Source organism: Sturnira hondurensis, unplaced genomic scaffold (genome assembly GCF_014824575.4).
Source record: "Sturnira hondurensis isolate 20B ecotype Veracruz unplaced genomic scaffold, ASM1482457v3 Scaffold0012477, whole genome shotgun sequence".
NCBI classification, from domain to species: domain Eukaryota; kingdom Metazoa; phylum Chordata; class Mammalia; order Chiroptera; family Phyllostomidae; genus Sturnira; species Sturnira hondurensis.
In genome coordinates, this window is record NW_028085108.1 from 391,029 (window position 1) to 398,851 (window position 7,823).

Below are 7,823 nucleotides of genomic sequence, written 5' to 3' on the forward strand. Positions count from 1 at the left end.
AGATGTTTGTACTCAGATTTCCAAATCCTGCAAGAAGTCCAGTCTAGGGGATGAAAGACCTAAGTCCAATAGTCTTTCCCATTGTTTATTCATATATAATCATGGGTGAGTTATTTCCCCTTTTCAGGCCTTGGTTTCCATCTGAGTATGAAAAGATTACACTAGCTTAATCCTGAAGGTTTATTCCAGTTCTTATTTTCTCTGATTTTATTCCATGGGTAACCATGAAGCATTTAAAAAGTGTGAGGATGACAATGTCTTGTCATGGATGTCTATAAAACCTACTCCCTAAGGATATATTTTCCAAAATGTTTCCAGGAGGTTGGTGCCCAGAACTCTAGATTTAACTAGTGATTTACTGATTCTGATGCAGATGATATAATTATCACATTTTAGAAAGTATGGCTTCAAGGCATAGCTCCTTGAAGTTGTTTGAGCATGTGTGATAGAAGGGAACGATGTGGACTTGGAAAATGGTCACTTAAAGACACATGTATGCAAGTGCACACACAATGTTATATGTGTGTTTCATGTACAATGGTCCTTGTTTGCGTGTGTCCCTGAGGCTTAAAATGTTTGAAATGGAACTCATTTATGATTTACCTTTCATTCCCACTTGCTAGATCTGTTCTTCCTGTATCCCCATCTTGTTTAATAAAATCATTATTTATATAGCAACCCTAGCTAGAAATACTGAAGTTATCTTTGACTATTTTTCCCTGAAGCTTAGTAAACAATGTACTTTCTTTCTAAAGTACTCTTTACTCCCATTGTCTGCTTGCTAACCCCTAGTCTTTCTTCAATCCTTCAAATTTTGGTGTACACTTCACTTCACCTAGCTTTTCCTGACCTAATGTCTCTACCTTCCATCACAGATGTATTTATGAATCTTTTTCTTTTCTTTGTGGTTATCACTCTGTATTGTAATTCATTCAATTAATATTTGCCTTTCTTATTAGAGTAGGTCTTTGAGGGCAGTGGATTTTTCATGTCTCTGCCCCCTGGCTAAGACAGAGTATTTGTAAAATTAAATGTTCATGCACTTTTCCAGCAGACTAAGGTGGTTTTAAGATCTAAGGCCCTATATACTCTGTCCCAAGGTCTTGGAGGGAGAGAACATTCATTCTGTCAAAGTGTGGTCATGGAAGGTGATTTGACTTTAGGTGGTGGGCAATGAAATACACAGACCATGTGTCATAAAAATGTGCATTTGAAACCTATATAATCTTATTAACCAATGTGACCCCAATAAATTGAATTAGAAATTTTTTAAAAACACATTAATGGGTTAAAGATATCATGGATACCTTCAAATATCTAAGGAACTTCCACTAGAGGATGGACAGGATTTTATTAATCCCTGTGATTACAAAAATGTCAGAAAAATACATAGGAGCTATAATGAGACAGATTTCATTTTGAGAGAAACAAGAGATACTAGGATTGTTAAAGGGAAAATATTCTGCCCTGAGAAGTACTGAGTTTTCTGTCACTGCAGGTGCATCAGCACTAGCATAGAAGCTACTTGCAGAATACATTACAGAGAAGATTTAAATCCACACATAGGAGAGTTAGACTTAACAGTCTTTAGTGTCCTTCTAGTTTTCCTTAAAACCAAATGGAATTGAACAGAAATGGAATGTATCTCCCCCTATTCCTCTTCTATTTTCTTCTAATATGTTAATGGCACTCTTACCAGCACTCCAGTCTCAAAAACAGAGAATCATATATCCCTCCATCACCTCATCCCAGTTTTTAAGATCTGTAGATTTTTTACCTTTACATAATCATATCATCCCTTTTTAAAGTATTTTTATTTAATTATTTTTCAAGTACAGTTTTCTGTCTTTTACTCCCATCCCAGCCCACCCCCCATGCTCCCCACCTCCCTCCCCTATCCACCCCCCTTAGTTGTTGTCCATGTGTCCTTTATACTAGTTCCTGTGAATACCATCTCTTGAATTCCCTCATTCCATCTACATTGACTTGATTTTTTCTTTAAAAAAATTTTTTATTGTTGTTCATGTAGTTTTCTGCCTTTGCCCCACCACCCAGCCCTTCCCATCTCCCTCCCCCATTTCTACCCACCCCCCTTGTTACTGACTTTGTTTTAAATCAGGTGTTCTTTACCTCTCCTCCTGATCATTTCAACAGTCACCTCCTAACTCCTGGCCATAGTTATTGGAACAATAAACATAAAATATCATTCTAATCATATTACTCCTGTGTTCAAAAGCTTTCAATGGCTTCACACTACCATTAGAAAAAATCAAATACCTTATCCTATGATTCAAAGGTCCTTCAAAATCTGATAGTGAACTATCTTCCCAGCTGAATATAACCATGCTTCTCTACATAACACTATTCTAAACTATTATAATATTGAATGCTTCCAGAACAAACCCTGTTCTTCACTTTTTTCTCTCTTCTTTCTAAATGTTGTGCCTATCTTTCCAGGAACAGTTAAAATAACATCTCTTTATCACATCCATTGTAATTACTTCCCTTCTCCATCACTTTCTAGTGAATATTTCTCCTCTAAACTCTACAAATATAATTTTTATTAATGATTGCAAGATGTATATTTTATTTTTTATTGTTGTTTAACTATAATTGTCTCCATTTTCAACCCACCACACCCCCAATCCCACCCATCTCTGCCTCCCACCCTCAAATCTATTGCCTTTGGCTTTGTCCTTGGGTCCTTTATACATGTTCCTTGATGGACCTGCCCCTATTTTCTCCACTATCCCTCTCCCCTCCTCCCCTCTGGTTACCGTTAGCTTGTTCTTTATTCCAATGTCTCTGACTATATTTTGGTTGCTTGTTTGTTTTGTTGATCAGGTTCCACTTACAAGTGAGATCATATGGCATTTGTCTTTCACCACCTGGCTTATTTCACTTAGCATAATGCTCTATAGTTCCATCCATGCTGTCACAAATGGTAGAAACTCCTTCTTTCTTTCTGCTGCATAGTATTCCATTGTGTAAATGTACCCCAGTTTTTTGATCCACTCATTTACTGATGGTCACTTTGGTTGCTTCAAGCAGTTGGCTATTGTAAATTGTGTTGCTATGAACAGTGGAGTGTGCAAATTCTTTTAAATTAGTGTTTCAGGCTTCTTAGGGTATAATCCCAGCAGTGGTATTGCTGGATCAAAGGCAGTTCATTTTTTGTTTTCTGAGGAAATTCCATACTGTTTTCCACAGTGGCTGCACCAGTCTGCATTCCCACCAACAGTGTACTAGGGTGCCCTTTCCTCCATAGCCTCTCCAGTGCTTGTTTGTTGATTTGTTTATGATGGCCATTCTGACCGGTGTGAAGTGGTATCTCATTATGGTTTTAATGTGCATCTCTCTGATGGCTAGTGATGCTGAACATCCTTCTATCTGTCTCAGGGCCCTCTGCATGTCCTCCTTGGAGAAATGTCTGTTCAAGTCTTTTACCCACTTTGTAATTGGATTGTTTGTCTTCCTGGAGTGGAATTGTATGAGTTCTTTATATATTTTAGAGACCAAATCCTTGTCTGAGGTATCACTGGCAAATATATTTTCCCATACAGTTGTTTCCCTTTTCATTTTGCTGTTTTCTTTAGCTGTGCAGAAGCTTTTTATTTTGATGAGGACCCCTTTGCCTATTCCTTTGTGTCCCTTGTTATAAGGGGTATATTAGTGAAAATATTGCTGAATGGAATATCTGAGATTTTCCTGCCTATGTTCTCCTCTGAGACTTTTACAGTGTCATGATTTATATTTAAGTCTTGTATCTACCTTGAATTTATTTTTGTGTATGGTGTGAGTTGGTGACCAGGCTCCATTTTTTGCATATAACTGACCAGATTTCCCAGCACCATTTTTTGGCGAGGATATTTTTACTCTCTTTTATGCTTCTGCCCCTTTTGTGAAAAAATTAATTAATCATAGAGACTTGGGTTAATTTCTGGGCTCTTTATTCTGTTCCACTGTGGTCTCAAGATGTATATTTTAAAAGTTGTTTTATTTCAACATGCCTGTGTTTACATTAAAAACTTTCTTTCTATAGGTAGCATATACTTGTGTTTATTTTTTTTAATTCAGTCTGACAATCTCTGCTTAGCCATAATAATTTATTTGTACTTTTCTTATAAATCATATGACTTTTTAGCTTGTATAACAATGCAAACAGCTAAGATTTTTAATGTTTGCTATGCATTAGTTACTATTCTAAATATTTTACATATATCTTTTATTATGTCCTTATAATAAATTTATGAAGCTGAGACTATTATTATCCCCATTAAAGAACTTTAGGTTTAAGAACTTGAGATATTAAGTACAGGGTTGGGCAACAGTTAGATTACAGTTGTTCGTGTGGAAAAAGACATGCACATTATGATTATTACAATAGCTTTATTAACACTGTGCTTTGTGTAACCACAACTGTTAACCTACTTTTGTCTACTCCTGTATTTTGCTAAGTTATATGCAGATCAGTTAAGTAATTGTTCAATGAAAGACATGTGTTTTCCACAGTGGCTGCACTAGTCTGCCTTCCCACCAACAGTGCACTAAGTTTACCCTTTTTCTAAATCCTTGCCATCACTTGTTATTTGTTGATTTATTTATGATAGCCATTTTGACAGATGTGAGATGATATCTCATAGTTGTTTTAACTTGCAGATCACTGATGGCTAGTGATATTGTGCAGTTTTTCATATCTATAGGCTATCTGTATGTCCTTCCTGAAGATATGTCTTTTCAGGTTGTTTGTCCATGTTTTAATCAGATTGTTTATCTTTCTGGCGCTAAGTTGTTTAAGTTCTTTTTTATTGTTCTTCAAGTACAGTTGTCTCCATCCCCCCCCATCCCCACCTCCCCCCTGGAACCTACCCCCTTTGGCTTTGTCCATATGTCCTTTATACATGTTTCTTGATGGCCCTTCCTCTATTATCCCCTATTATCCCTCTCCTCCCTCTTCCCTGGTTACTGGCCATTTGTCTTTATTTCAATGCCTCTATATAAGTTCCTCATATATTTTGGAGATTAAACCCTTGACTGATAGATCATTGGCAAATATATTTTCCCATACGTGTTGTTTCCTTTTCATTTTGATGATGGTTTCTTTAGTCTTGTAGAAGCTTTTTTAGTTTGATGCAGTCCCATTTGGTTTTTTTCCCTTTATTTCCCTTGCCCAGGAGATATATCAGCAGAAATATTGCTATGTGAGATTGCTGAGATTTTACTGCCTATCTTTTCCTCTAGGATTTTTATATTATCATGACTTACAAAGTCTTTTATCCATTTTGAGTTTATTCTGCTGTATGGTGTAAGTTGGTGGTCTAGTTTCATTTTTTTGCATGTACCAGTCCTGTTCTCCCAACACCATTTATTGAAGAGACTGTCTTTACTCTTATATGCTCTAAAGAGATGATTTACTTTGGGTTTTGAGGAAGCTTTGACTGGGATAAGACAAAGAAGGGGGCAACCCTTCCAAATGGGAAGCATGATGTGTAGTGCAGAGGAAGAGGAAGCTCAAGGCATGCTTAAGGAATGAGTAAATAGATTTAGTTGGGGCCAAATTATTTGGTAGGGAAACATTAAAATATTTGGGTAAATAAATGTGGAAGGCCTAGATTGACAGGTTGTCTACCTCCCATGAGACCATAGTATTCAATTATCCTGTGAGGAAGGCCATGTGGACCAATAAAAGATCATGTGAATTGCCAAACATCACATATCTTATCATGGACCCATGGCAGATCTAGATTTGACCTTGACTTCTTATATCACTTCAGCCAATGTCCTTTCCAAATAAATTCAGGTTCTACAGTATTGCCTTCTCTAGGGACAATATTAAGCACTGATATCTACCAAAGACCAAGATATGTGTAGAGATTGTTTTCACTACCAAGCTTTTTCAAATGACTTGGTCAATAACCCAAATCTGTCCTTATTTGGAGGGATTTGGAAGCTGTGGATCAGCATCACCTTCCCATCTCTTCCTCAGAATGATATACAATACTAGGTTTCTTACATCCTTAATCCACCCTCAACAGTCTTCAGATTCAAAAGGGACTAGGGAACTCTCCAAGGAAATGAGACCCAGGAGAAATAGGCAGACTTGGTGTCAACTATAATAAGACATCAAATCAGAAAATTTTACCCTCTTTCTCTAAGGCTACATTTTACTTTGATGGCTTTTGAAATGTGTTGGTTGGAAAAATGAGGAAAACCTCTGTGTCTGTGGTTGCACTCTTGAAGCTCCAATAATCATTTTTGCTCATTGCCTCTTGCTTTTCAGTCTCACCTGCCCAGTGCCACTTCCTTTCTTCTTGTTTCTTTCCTCCTCCTCCTAGTCTCCAATTGCCAGAAGGTCATTCACTGATGCCCTAGTTGTTAGTAAACCATAGTCACTAATAAATCAGTAGAGTTTGGGGTGCGACACCATATGAGATTTTGTCTTAACTATAAAGCTTGCATGCGTTTGGCTACTGATTGACCAAAAATATCTTTCTTAAACCACTGATTGAAGTTTTAGAATAAACAAATAAAAATACCCTCATAGAATCTGTCTTTAACTTGGAGAGGAACCAAAGAACCAAGCTGTTCTTCTGACACGGATGAAAAGGCACATCTGAAAAATATCTGAACCCACTCAAAATTTCAAAAGAACATGACCCAGGGCCCAAGCCCTGGGAGATGTCTTCTACAGAGGCAGCTGGAATGCTACAGGGAGAATGCAAATTTTTTGTACATTTTCATCTAATCCCACGCAGATCTAATCTCATTTTTCAAGAAATGAATGCCCAATGAAATTCTGTGTAAATACAGAAGGGGGAAAAGCACCTCAAATACAATTTATGTTTTATTTTTAGCCTAATTAACTCTCAGAGCCATTAACTTTGCTGTGGCTTCAGGGCTTCCCTGGAGCAAAGCGCAGAGGCCTTTAAGCCTCCTCTAACAAAACTCCCTATCTTCCTTCAGTACTGAAAGAGTTTAGGGCTTGAGTTTCAAGACATAAACCCCAGGGTCTTAATTTTTAAAAAAATTATTAATGCACAGGTTTACCAAAGCCTGATTTCTTTGGCATCAGTCTTTGTTTTCTTTATTTTATTGTTGACACTATTAGAGATGTCACCATTTACCCCACTTTGTTCCTATCCCCCCCTTTGCCTGCCTCCACCTAGGCACCACCCCTCCTTCCCTCTGGCCATCACCACACTGTTGTCTGTTAAAGAATCATGCAAATATGTTCTTTCACTCATCTCTTCACATTCTTCCATCCAGTCCTGTCCTCCTCTTTCCACTGACAGCTCTCAGTGTTTTCCACATATCCATGCCTCTGTTTCTATTTTGTTCATCAGTTTATTTTGTTCATTAGATTGCACATATGAGTGAGATCATATGGTATTTGTCTTTCTCTGACTGGCTTATTTCACTTAGCATAATATTCTCCAAGTTCATCCATGCTGTCACAAAGGCTGGGTGTTTCTTCTTTTCTACTGCTACATAGTAGTCCATTGTGTGAATGTATTACAACTTTTTAAATCCAATCATTTACTGATAGGCATTTGGGCTGTTTCCAGAGTTTTTGTAAATAACACTGCAATGAACATAGGGATATATATATATATATATATATATATATATATATATATATATATTCTTTCTGATTGGTGCTTTGGAATTCTTAGGATAAATATCTAGAACTGGAATTACTGGGTAAAACAGCAGTTCCGTTTTTAGTTTTCTGAGGAAATTTCATGCTGCTTCCCACAGTTTCTACACCAGTCTGCTTTTCCACCAACAGTGCACAAGGGTTCCCCTTTCTTCACATCCTTGCC